This window comes from Bubalus bubalis, chromosome 11 (genome assembly GCF_019923935.1).
Source record: "Bubalus bubalis isolate 160015118507 breed Murrah chromosome 11, NDDB_SH_1, whole genome shotgun sequence".
In the NCBI taxonomy this organism is placed as follows: domain Eukaryota; kingdom Metazoa; phylum Chordata; class Mammalia; order Artiodactyla; family Bovidae; genus Bubalus; species Bubalus bubalis.
In genome coordinates this window covers 95,987,575-96,000,518 of record NC_059167.1, presented here as the reverse complement: position 1 = coordinate 96,000,518, position 12,944 = coordinate 95,987,575, and the positions used below count along the sequence as shown (strand labels likewise).

Genomic DNA, 12,944 nt, shown 5'->3' with positions numbered 1-12,944 from the left:
TGTATGAGAAACTTGTGTCTATCCGGAAGTGCAGTTAGCAGACTCCCACAGAGAGGCCAAGTGCTGCTTAATATTAAAGACAATTAGAATTAATCTTAAAAAAAGAAGTAATCTTGGAGCTATAAGCAAATAGAAACTAGTATGTTATTTGGGTTTGTGTCTGCCACCTGTGATTCCTCCCCGCCCACCTCCAAATCACCTGAGTTCTCCACATTTTCAAAGAATGGTATGACCCAGAAAAAGGCATTTTTAGCGCCCCATCCCCCTCACTTTCCTTCCCCTTGGTCTCTGCTCTCCCCCAAAGGGCCAAATAAGACAGTAGAGGACCAAAGGGGAAAAAAGGCCCACCTCTCAAGAGGTTTGCACGGATAGCACTCCCCACTTACCACTTCACCTCCCCCAGCCTCTAGCCCCCGAGTTTGACTGCCTTGCACTTGAACTTCCCAGGATGGTGGCACTGGAGTAAGATTACCCAGAGGCAAGGAGCTGATCATTCCACTAACCATTCGACTGGTTAATTCTGAAGCCAGATGGCCATGAGCCTAAAGGTGGGAGGGCCCTGTGCCAACTGCTAACATAAAGCACACAGGCACCCTGTGTGTATTGTCAAGGAAACGTGGCGGGAAAGCATCAGGACGGGAATCCAAGAGAAGGCTACAGTCGCCTAGCCTGTGCTGCCTCCTTTGCTTGCCTGTTACCTGCAACTGGGCTTCCCTGATAGCTCAGCTGGTAAAGAATCTGCCTGCAGAGCAGGAGACCTGGGTTCAGTCCCTGGGTTGGGAAGACCCCTGGAGAAGGGAAAGGCTACCCAGTCCAGTATTCTGGCCTGGAGAATTCCATGGACTGTATAGTCCATGGGGTTGCAAAGAGTCGGACTCGACTGAGTGACTTGCACGTCACTTCACTTGAAATGGAAAACAAGGTTTAGTGGCTGAGGTGGGAGGGACCAGGAAGGGAGCAAGTCTGTCTCAGTCGCCCCTGTAAAATCAGCTGGGATTGTATGTGAGAACCTGTAAAGCAAATTCAGAGTATTGTTAGCCCTAAATGATGTGTGATGGCAGGACCTCTCCCCCCAGCTGTCTCCCAGCCTGGGGGGTCACAAAGGAGATCGGGCGCTGGTGCCCCACCTCCCTGCCCATTTCACCACGGGGACAAGGGCTGTAGCCTCAGGCTCTTCGGCTCTAGGGTATGACCTGTGAACAACCTACCTCATTCTGAAACCTTGATCACTCTTAGTAGGAAAGTCAAGCCAGGTCTGTATGAGCAGCCCGCTCACCTCTGGCCATGGCTCCGTCAGCTAATCTGGATGCTTTCACCCATATTGCACAACCCTGGTAAGTAGCCAAAGCTTGAAGTTGGTTTGCTGGTACAGCCTGGATAATTACAATTTTAAATGGAAGCTACTGAGGAAAGGTCCATCTTTAACTTGCTTTTAGGACAGTACCTACCCAGGCCAGTAGAATCCAAACCTTGAACAAACTTGAGCACTCTACTCCATTAGAGAAAACAAAACTAAAATGATAAAAACATGTACAAATAAAAGTTGAAATTTTTTGTTTCCATATTTCAGTGGTAAATCTTGCCCACATTTCACCCCAGACCCAGGCCTCTTGAAGACAGGGACCATGTCTTTTCTTGTAACTTAGTACAGTACCTTAACTTTAAAGGTCCTCTATTGTTGTTGAATGACTGACACAATAAACTGTTGTAATTAGGACTTATTCCAAAGGGAAAAATATAAGTTACAATAGGAAGAGGACAGCAGTGTTGAGGGAGCTGGGGATTCCACTCGTGGCTCTGCCACTAACCAGCTGTGAAACCTTGGTTCCTTGGCTTTGTGTTTCCCTCAGTCTTGTTGTTCAGTCACTAAGTCAACACTGCCGACTCTGCGACCCCACAGACGTCCCTTCTGCATGCCAGCCTTCCCTGTTCTTCATCTGCTGGAGTTTACCCAAACTCATGTCCATTGAGTCAGTGATGCCAACCATCTCATCCTCTGTTGTCGCCTTCTCCTGCCCTCAATCTTCCCCTGCATCAGGATCTTTCCCAGTGAGTCAGCTCTTTGGATCAGGTGGCTGAAGTACTGGAGCTTTAGCATCAGTCCTTCCAAAATGAATATTCAGGGTTGATTTCCTTTAGGGTTGACTGGCTTGATCTCCTTGCAGTCCAAGGGACTCTCAAGAGTCTTCTCCAGCACCAGTTTGAAAGCATCACTCAGCCTTCTTTATAGTCTAACTCTCACATCCATACATGACTACTGGGAAAGTCTCGGATTTGCTAGCTTCTAACGCGTTATCTGGGAGAAGGCGATGGCACCCCACTCCAGTACTCTTGCCTGGAAAATCCCATGGACAGAGGAGCCTGGTAGGCTGCAGTCCATGGGGTCGCGAAGAGTCGGACACGACTGAGCGACTTCACTTTCACTTTTCACTTTCATGCATTGGAGGAGGAAATGGCAACCCACTCCAGTGTTCTTGCCTGGAGAATCCCAGGGATGGCAGGGCCTGGTGGGCTGCCGTCTATGGGGTCGCAGAGAGTTGGACACGACTGAAGTGACTTAGCAGCAGCAGCAGCAGCAATGCGTTATCTGGGCTTCCCTGGTGGGTCAGATGGTAAAGAATCTGCCTGCAGTGCACAAGACCTGATTTGATCCCTGGGTCAGGAAGATCCCCTGGAGAAGGGAATGGCGACCCACTTCAGTATTTCGGCTTGGAGAATTCTATGGACAGAGGAGCCTGGCTGGCTATAGCCCATGGGTCACAAAGAGTTGGACATGACTGAGTGACTAACATTTTCACTTTTTTTCCCACTTTTCAAGGCCTATATTCCAGAAAATGCTTTTATTTACTCTCTCCTCATGTATATGTTTGAGTCAATTGGGCTGATAAGCTGGTCTAGCTTATTAGTAGAGCTGCTAGAATAATACAACAGCAATGTCATAGTAGTTACATAATCCATCTACCAGACTTAAGTCTAGGAATGTGGACTCAGTCCTGGAGATGAAGGCACTGCTGAAACACTTAGCTTTAGATATTCAAGGCATTAGGTTTCCTAGGTGGCAGAGAACCCACCTGCAATGCAGGAGACGCAGGAGACCTGGGTTCAACCCTGGGTTGGGAAGATCCCCTGGAGGAGGGCATGGCAACCCACTCTGGTATTCTTGCCTGGAGAATCCCATGGACAGAGGAGCCCAGTGGCTACAGTCCGTGGGGTCACAAAGAGTTGGACACGACTGAAGTGACTTAGCATGCACATTCAAGGCATTAGGTATGAATGGATTACTTGATCAGCAGAAAAGAGATCACGTAGGAGACTCTCAAGGCTACTCTGATTCTCCAGCTCTGAGTGCTTCCCCGTTCATGTACAAACACGGCAGTGACGGCTGGGCCGCTCGAGAAACTGTCACTTCCATATTACTGACGTAATTGTCACTATTTCTGACATTAGCATGAGAATTATATATACAAGTAAAAGCATCAATAATGGTTGACTTATTCTATATCCAAATCAGGAACCAAGTCCCACTGATTTTTCTTAGATATGTAAAACAATAATAATGCTCAAGAAGGCTCTCGGTGCTCCCCCTGCTGGTAAAAAGACCACCAAGCTACTTCACAGAGCCAAGTTTTCCATGAACTGCCTCTGCCTCTCTCGTTTTCTCCCTCACCAGACATATCCTGTAGGCTAAACCCCACATAGACCGAGTGACTTACCGTTTGACTCAAAGCCCCAAAATGTGTGTGTCCCTTTCGTCATGTTGTGCTTGCTCAGCTCCATGCCTTCAGCACTCAAAAGACAGCATGTAGGCACGTATTTGTGGTTGACCAAATTGCTCCTTCCATTTGCAGTGCTGTAGAGTTCAAAGCATTTTGAATACATTATCTCACTCTTCCCCAAATGATTCTGCAGTGTAGGTGATTTCATGTTATTTTATAGAAGAGAAAAATAGATGGAAACATTGAAATGATGGCAAGATCAAGTCATTCCAAGTGAGAGACCAAGAAAAACTCTGGTCTTCTGGCCTCTAAATTTCATTCCTTTTCAGTTATGTTGAAAACATGGTATCCAGAAACATGGGGGAAAATTCACTTAGAAGGGACAGAAAAATCTACTGGATGTTAGGAATGAAGAGACACAAATTAATTATAGTTTTAAATTCAAATAATTGGCAGAGGAGAGTTGAACTTGTTAAAACACAGCAACAATCCAGGCCCTATTTACCTTTTAAGGCCACAACCGAAAACCGAGAATCAAAGACTTTCATGCACCTCAAATGTGGTTAGGACTACCATTAATGCACTTTATTAAAATGCTCTTGATTACAAAGCCTATTTCCTTTTAGTATAGATACATTTCTAAAAATCTTGGTTATGACAAAAATGCAGGCTACATGTGGTTTGTATATATTCCCAGTCCTAGAACACTGCATAGTGTGTAGCAGGTGCTCAATCAACATTTACTCTGCAACTTGTTTTCAGTGCTGTCGATCGACATTGCTGAAACGGTTGGATGTTGACTACATCTTGATTTAGCTACCATACAAGGATACCCTGCTGCCGGGCCCAAGTACCACTTGGGTCTCCCAATCACAAGGAGTAGAGACATTAAAAAATTACAGTCAGCTGACTAGGTGTGGATCCAAAGCGTGCTTTAGTCACTACCTCATTGGTCATTTTGCAGTAGGCTGGCCACAGAAGTGACAGCTATGTTGGATCTCATCGTTGGGTTGAAAAATTCAAGATTAAAATATTCTCCTTGGGCTTGTTTGTGATGATGTTTCATCCTTCCAAACTAGAAGACAGGAAGGAAGTTGAGGTCAAAAGGAAATGATGGTCAAATTTCAACTTTAAGACAAAATTTATGTATCTAGCGGGGTTTTGTAACACACGTATTGTAGCTTTGTGAAGCCGATACTGAAGTGTGGTGTTAAGACCTTTACCCCAAAGTTCTAGTCCTCAAGCCCGTCAGCTCTTCTATTCTCTCAAACACTGTATTATAGATATTAAATATTAACATATAAGACACTAAAAAGTAGTCTAATGCAGAGAAGACTTAAGAGTTTGAGAGTTACTCAGTGGGCCTGGAACCCTGGCCCACTCTCGTCTTTATGAGTGGTACCACCACCTACCATCACCATCACCCGCTGCCACCCAGTGGGTTGTAAGGGGAGAAGTTGGATAAAACGTGGGCAAGGTGTGTGGCACACGTGATGGAGACATCATTTGGCAATTCAATGATCATACAGTCTAGGCGATAAAATCTTGGGATGAGAATCTTGAGTAATTTCAAACGTCTTTAAGATTTGTTCTAGACATCCTTATTTGGCACCTCAATGATCCTAAACTCTGGGCAATAAAATCTTGGTTGGGAATCTTAAGTAATTTCAAACATCTTTAAGATCTGCTCTAGCACTAAACTCATATAATTCTCTGAAGGAGAACAAGGAGGCCACACAAAATAGTTTATGATATTGTTTAAGGCTATTCAAAGTGTACAGACATAGAAAGTTCATAAAATTTTTATGGGAAGACAATGCAAATGCTAACAACGTGAGAGTCCTGTGATGTAGATCAAAACAATGACAAGAAAATCTGGGCAATCCTATAAAAACAATTGGAAATAGCTACTTAGAACTATACCACATTTCCAGGTTATATTCCAAAGTCAAGACTAAGGCAAAAACTGAACAAAGTTAGAACTGCTCTTGAAAAACGTGTCATGAAGACAATACTATTTGTCAATAAATGCAACACAAGAGAAATGCAAAAAGGCAAAATGGCTGTCTGAGGAGGCCTTAAAATAGCTGAGAAAAGAAGAGAAGCAAAAGGCAAAGGCTAAAAGGAAGGATATACCCATCTGAATGCAGACTTCTAAAGAATAGCAAAGGAGAGATAAGAAAGCCTTCACTCAGCACTTCACTTTGCACTCAGTTATCAGTGCAAAGAAATAGAGGAAAACAATAGAATGGGAAAGACTAGAGGTCTCTTCAAGAAAAGTAGAGATACCAAGGAAATATTTCATGCAAAGATGGGCTCAATAAAGGACAGAAATGGTATGGACCTAACAGAAGCAGAAGAGATTAAGAAGAGATGGCAAGAATACACAGAAGAACTGTACAAAAAAGATGTTCACGACTCAGATAATCATGATGGTGTGATAACTCACCTAGAGCCAGACATCCTGGAATGTGAAGTCAAGTGGGCCTTAGGAAGCATCACTACAAACAAAGCTAGTGGAGGTGATGGAATTCCAGTTGAGCTATTTAAAGTCCTGAATGATGATGCTGTGAAAGTGCTGCACTCAATATGCCAGCATATTTGGAAAACTCAGCAGTGGCCACAGGACTGGAAAAGGTCAGTTTTCATTCCAATCCCAAAGAAGGGCAATGCCAAAGAATGCTCGAACTATCGCACAACTGCACTTATCTCACACGCTAGCAAAGTAATGGTCAAAATTCTCCAAATCAGGCTTCAACAGTACATGAATTGTGAACTTGCAGATGTTCAAGCTCAATTTAGAAAAGGCAGAGGAACCAGAGATCAAATTGCCAACATCTGTTGGATCATAGAAAAAGAGAGTTCCAGAATAACATCTACTTCTGCTTCACTGACTACGCCAAAGCCTTTGACTGTGTGGATCATAACAAGCTGTGGAAAATTCTTCAAGAGATGGAAATACCAGACCACCTTATATGCCTCCTGAGATATCTGTAGGCAGGTCAAGAAGCAACAGTTAGAACTGGACATGGAACAACAGACTGGTTCCAAATTGGGAAAGGAGTACGTCATGTCTGTATATCGTCACCCTGCTTATTTAACTTATATGCAGAGTCCATCATGTGAAATGCCAAGCTGGATAAAGCACAAGCTGGAATCAAGATTTTCAGGAGAAATATCAATAACCTCAGATACATAGATGACACCACCCTTATGGCAGAAAGTGAAGAACTAAAGAACCTCTTGATGAAAGTGAAAGTGAAAAAGTTGGCTTAAAACTCAACATTCAGAAAATGAAGATCATGGCATCTGGTCCCATCACCTCATGGCAAATAGATGGGGAAACAATTGAAAAAGTGAGACTTTATTTTCTTGGGCTCCAAAATCACTGCAGATGGTGATTGCAATGAAATTAGAAGATGCCTGCTCCTTGGAAGAAAAGCTATGACCAACCTAGACAGGATATTAAAAAGCAGAGAGATTATTTTTCCAACAAAGGTCCATCTAGTCAAGGCTGTGGTTTTTCCAGTGGTCATGTATGGATGTGAGAGTTAGGACCATAAAGAAGGCTGAGCACTGAAGAATTGATGCTTTTGAACTGTGGTGTTGGAGAAGACTCTTTAAAGTCCCTTGGACTGCAAGGAGATCCAACCAGTCCATCCTAAAGGAAATCAGTCTGGAATATTCATTGGAAGGACTGATGCTGAAGCTGAAACTCCAATACTCTGGCCACCTGATGTGAGGAACTGACTCATCTGAAAGACCCTGATGCTGGGAAAAATTGAAGGCAGAGAAGGGGAGGAGAGAGGATGAGATGGTTGGATGGCATCACCGACTCAATGGACATGAGTTTGGGTAAACTCTGGGAGTTGGAGATGGACAGGGAGATCTGGTGTGCTGCAGTCCATGGGGTCGCAAACAGTTGGACACGACTGAGCGACCGAAAATATATACATACACACATGTATATGTGTGTATATATAGTACATACATATACACACATACACATATATATGTGAAAAGATTCAAAAAATATTTACCTTAACCTCCTATGTATTTGGGTCTATTCCATGCTGTTAAAATTTTTTTTAGGTAACAACTCAGTAGTTTCCTTGATTCCCAACTGGGGTTACAACCTATAGTTTGAAGACCATTGAACTGGAATATTTCAAGCTCTTAACTAACAGAGAATTATGTAGAATTATGTAGGTCCGTACCTGGGAGTTAAAAAAAACAACCAAGCAAGCACATGTGTCATAATATTTTAATACTTTTCCACTTTTAAATACTGGTTTTAATTTTGTGATTGTAACATGGAAGATCCAACTTTATTATTTTTTTAAAAACATCATCAGGATCATAAAGCTATTTAGAATAGTTACACTCTACACACTCCCAAGGTACGTAAAATGATTATGTTTTCAGTTTGTAGATGAACAATGACAATAATTGAAATACAGTCTGTACAACTTCTGGATGAAATACTAGTGAAAAGTGTTTAACTGGACAACAACTAATAAGTTTAAAGATAACCAGCACAATTTCACAAGAGAACCAGCTCAGCCCAACTAAAATTTTCTCAATAGCAATGGACACTGATGTTGTAGAGGAGTACAAATTAGTTGATGAAACTCAAGAAATGGGAACCTCATTCCTCCTTTTCCTTCTTTTGTATTCTTACATCCCTCCCAGTCACCGCCCTCCTTGGTCTGGCTCCCCCTGTGGCGAACCCAAATCAACAGCTGCTATGACATAGCCTCCCCCTCAAAATCAGGAGTCCTGAACTGCACGTGGAACAGCGCGCTCTCCTCAACTGTGCAGTGGGGGCTCGGGGGACAAAGCCCTCACCGCCAGTCCTGTTCATGCTTCTATCGCAGCACAAAAGAGCAACTGAGCAGGAAAGAGTGAAATCTTTTCTTTTTTTTGGCTTGGGGAAGAGAAGTAGGAAATAACTGTAGAAAAGAAAATATGTATATTCAGCATGTTGGAATTAGCCATACGGAAATAATTCTAGAGGGTCTGAATGTTGTCTAAAGGGCTAGTACAGCTCCAAATTTTGATTTCTTTTAAACTTCCTTCGTATTCCCTAACTCATTTTCTAAATCTGGTTGGGCAGAATTAACCCTAGTGAAGTTCCAGTGCAATTATCTGAGGATAAAATGTATCTTTTTCTTTTCTTTTTTTAATACAAATATTTTTAGTGTAATCATTTTATTTACAGAATAAATTGCAAAAGTATATCATTAACATTTAGTGCAAATGCAACTAGTGAAGATTTAGACACTGCTCTGTAAACTGTCCATACCTTTGTAAAATAAAGCTATCCAATTTAGTCATGATAGTTATCAGAAATGGCAAACAGAGAAACATTTATAGTGGGTATATAGAATATTTTTGAAGATTCCCATCAGTGGCTATGGTGAATAACCCTTCCCTCCCCAACCCTCCCATCCCAACTGCAGAACTGATTGTAAAATAAAAAACACATTTGAGGTATAAATTTTTCTTTCTTAAACATCACGATAAAAAATGTTAACGGTGATGTAGCAAACTGATAAGATAACTTGTTTTATTTGCCTTAACTAGCATTACCACCATATAGGCACTTCTCCACATAGTCAAATTATGAACGGCATTTTTCTGTAATAAGGCATATTCCATGCACATCATTTAGAGAAAGGTAAATTAAAAAATAGAAAAGATTTATGGAGCATGAAATCTGCGTGCATGTAATGTGAGCATATGCTTTATATGTATTTTTCTCTCTGTACAGAATAATAAATACCACTATATTTGATGCAAGTAATTAACTTCCAGGATTGTGTATATTAAGTGATCAGACTAATCCCATCATTAAGTTATCATCTTGCATTTATCATTAAGACTCCATTACCATGTATGAAATATATACAGGACATGTTCCACGTGACATGACTTTCTGCTTTACAAAATGGGTCTGGTTTCTGTGTTTCTATAGAGATGAACAAGTCAGCAAAGCATCTACAAAATGCCTTTGATTTGTGTAAGCACACTTGTGTATAAACAAAATGAAGATTCTGAAGTGGGCAGTCATTTCTACTTCAATGAGTTCCATTCCCTGCCTCAACTCCATGTGTCAAGGTTTTCAAAGAGGGAGGCCTAAAACTAAAAAAGGTATTTTACATTTAACTTCTCACAGCAACTAAAGAAAGAATTTCAGTTCCAATCACTCGGACTTCTTTTCTGCCCTGCTAAAGTTTCTGATCAAGAGGCAAACAAGAGTGATACCCACATTTTCTATGCCTATCTTGTAACATAGCTTTTAAACCAACCCAAATTAGAATGAAAAAACATACGTTACTGAATACTAGAAATATTGGATCAAACGCCAAACAGCGAGATTTGCTGGAACAATACCGTATGCCCTCTCACGTGTGTCAGGAAAACATGAGATCATTTTATTCTGACCGTTTTACCAGAAAGTAGTTTATACCTAGTAAGGTTGTACAGGTGTTTCTGTTTGGAGGCAGACAGAACCAATTCAGGAATTACCAAATTGTGTTTGTAATAAACTGAAAAAAATCTGTAGCACACAGTACACAACTAAAAATACAATAGAAATATAAAGGTATCTGGAGAAAAAATAAAGCTTTTCACTCTTTCTCCATCAGAACCAAGGTTCTTCATGGGAGTAAGACTATAGAAAAGGCGAAATCACACGTTATTGACAGCCCTCAGTTATTAAGAGACACTGTACATAACAACATGAATTATTATAGAAATCAGCAGCAACAAATTCTATGATTATACAAAGCAAAAAAGTCAAAAAATTCCAGACACAGACTTGACTGTGGGCCTAAAAAAAGAACCCCATCCAGGCACCTGGCGCACAGAAAGTGCGTGCCCACGTGCATCCAACTTGTGTGCTTCTCTTCTGCGCACGGAGCCTGATACAACTGAGGGTCTCAGGCCGAACCACAGTAAATTAAAAATTCTGAAAAAGTTTCCAAAAATTAAAGCATCAATTCCTAGTTGTGATTCAAAGTTGATTTCTTTTTTCTCTTTTAGGAGCAAGCAAATAAAAATATAGCCATATACATGTAATTTTACATGTATTTATAGTTATATGCTGAGCAAGGAGATCTAGCAGAAGACAGCTAGTGTTAAGATGTTCAGCTTTGCTATTGCGGTATTTCTTCATTTTTGAACACAAGGCCAAGGTGTTGGGCCACATACAAGGCTATAGATCCTATGTTCCAGCTTAGAGCATTCAATTTTGTTTTTTAATTTTTTTCCTCCAACATGGAATGTCACACAGCCTTGCTTCAGTCGCTGTAGGAAAGAAAAAACAAGTAAAACATTAAGTACTATCATGACCACTAACACCTGTGGGACCACCAGAACTGACTTCTCCTTCCTTCTGAATCCATGGCATGCACAGAATCTCTACTGAGGTTTTATATTTTACGGATTTTTCGCCTTAAGGAATATAAAATTATTAACTTTACATATTTGAAACGTATCATCAGAAAAGAAGGGATAAGAAATATTGTGAAGGCTAGAAAAAATTAAGAAAGACAATGTGCTGCTACGGGAAGCGAAAAGGGATTCAAGCAGAGGTCTCTGGATCTGCACCTCATAGACTGAACTTCCTTTGTCTTAGTGTTCAATATAAACTGTGCTATGCAGTATCAAGAATTTACTTAGGCTATGGGAAAGAGGCCTGCCTTATCTTAAGAAATACCTTGTCAAATGAGTTTAAGAGTTCTAAGTTTTAAATATCTTTGGGCCTCACTAACTCTTTATGGACACTATTGAAAGTTACTATTTCTCCATCATCAAAGTAATAATGGTAGCTTTCCTAAGGTTTCAATGCTAGGATCCAGTTCACACATACATCTCCCAAAATTATTATGAAACAAACTGTTACTTTAGGTAAATGAAGATTTAATGTAGGTAAATGAAAATCTGATTTTCTGTCAGAAAGAAGCTCAATCTGGACTCAAGAGTCCAGTTCTGTCTTTACACACACACATACACTGTATAAGATATTCTAAAAATAGTGCCTTTAGGTAGTACACTTATGCTTAAAGAGAATCCTTCAAAGGTCAGACTTTGTCCCAAACACTAACCATTCAGAGAAGACCAGTACCTGTTTAACATTTTCATGTAACCTATTTTCCTGGGAAAAGCTACATATCTGGGACTTCAATACAATAATCCCTGTGTTGGTGTCTGAAAGTAAATTAAGCCTATTTTTTAAAAGAAGTAACACAATATAAACAGAATCAGAAATCAGATGTAATTATAGAAGTAGTTCTCAACTGGATGAAAAGATGCTAGAACTCATGTGTAACAAGAGGACTGTAATTTTTTTTTGGCCTTGCCACATGGCTTGTGAAATCTCAGTTTCCTGACCAGGGGCTGAACCTGGGCCAGGGCGATGAGAGCCTAGAATCCTAACCACTAGGCCAGCGGGGAACTCCCAAGAGGACTATAATTTAAATTGCACCCGGAGAATATTTCTCACCTATCGAGTTGAAAAAATTAGAAAGGTTTATTTCCTACATTGTGTGAGTGTCAGAGAAATAGTACTCCCGACATGTTAGTGCTGGTGAGATGGTAAATTAATACAACCTCTACAGAGGGCACTCCCTGAATTACAAATGCGCAAGACCTCTCAAGTGCCAGCAGCGCCACGGCTGGTAATTTACTCACAAACTAAATGACACATGGATGTGACTGCAATACTGTTTGCTCCAACAAAAGCTAGAAGCCACTTGAACATCTGCAAGTGGAGAACTGGTTAGATAAATTTATGTGCATCCATATAATGGGATTCTACACAGCCATAAAAAAAAGAATAAAGCAGCTCTGCACCAATGTGGAAAGACCTTCAAGACAAAGCGTAAGAAAAGCAAGATGCAGAATCCACTTACAGTATGCAGCGTTTTACCAGTAACAATAAAGGTGTATGTATGGCAGGAATATACTTGTACTTGCTTATTTAAGTGAAAATAAAACACTTCTGGAAAAACACAAAAAACTACTAGTAGCAGCTATACGCTTTGGTATGTGGGGTATGCGGTGGTGGTGCAAAACTGGGTGATTAGGAGACAGGGGATAAATTTTACTGTGTATCTTTTCAAACTTTTGACTTCTGAACCATGTTAACATACCACTTATTAAAAAAAAAAAAAAGATTTCAGTGCCTAGCACAAAGATATTCAGTGAAGCATTATTTGACAA

The 12,944-nt window shown here is 40.8% G+C and overlaps 1 protein-coding gene across 3 annotated transcripts in view; it reads right to left on the bottom strand.

The window, feature by feature from the left end:
• Positions 1–4,274: 4,274 nt before the first annotated feature.
• The window catches only part of CERT1 (ceramide transporter 1), a 132,805-nt gene continuing 124,135 nt past the window's right edge, over positions 4,275–12,944 (bottom strand). For 2 of the 3 annotated variants that reach the window (XM_006074038.4, XM_006074037.4), the window contains one exon: positions 7,967–11,027. The gene's annotated coding sequence lies outside the window, so the exon portion shown is untranslated. Of the gene's footprint in view, positions 4,792–7,966; positions 11,028–12,944 lie in introns of those variants that run through there. The other variant, XM_025296391.3, reaches the window with a different exon arrangement.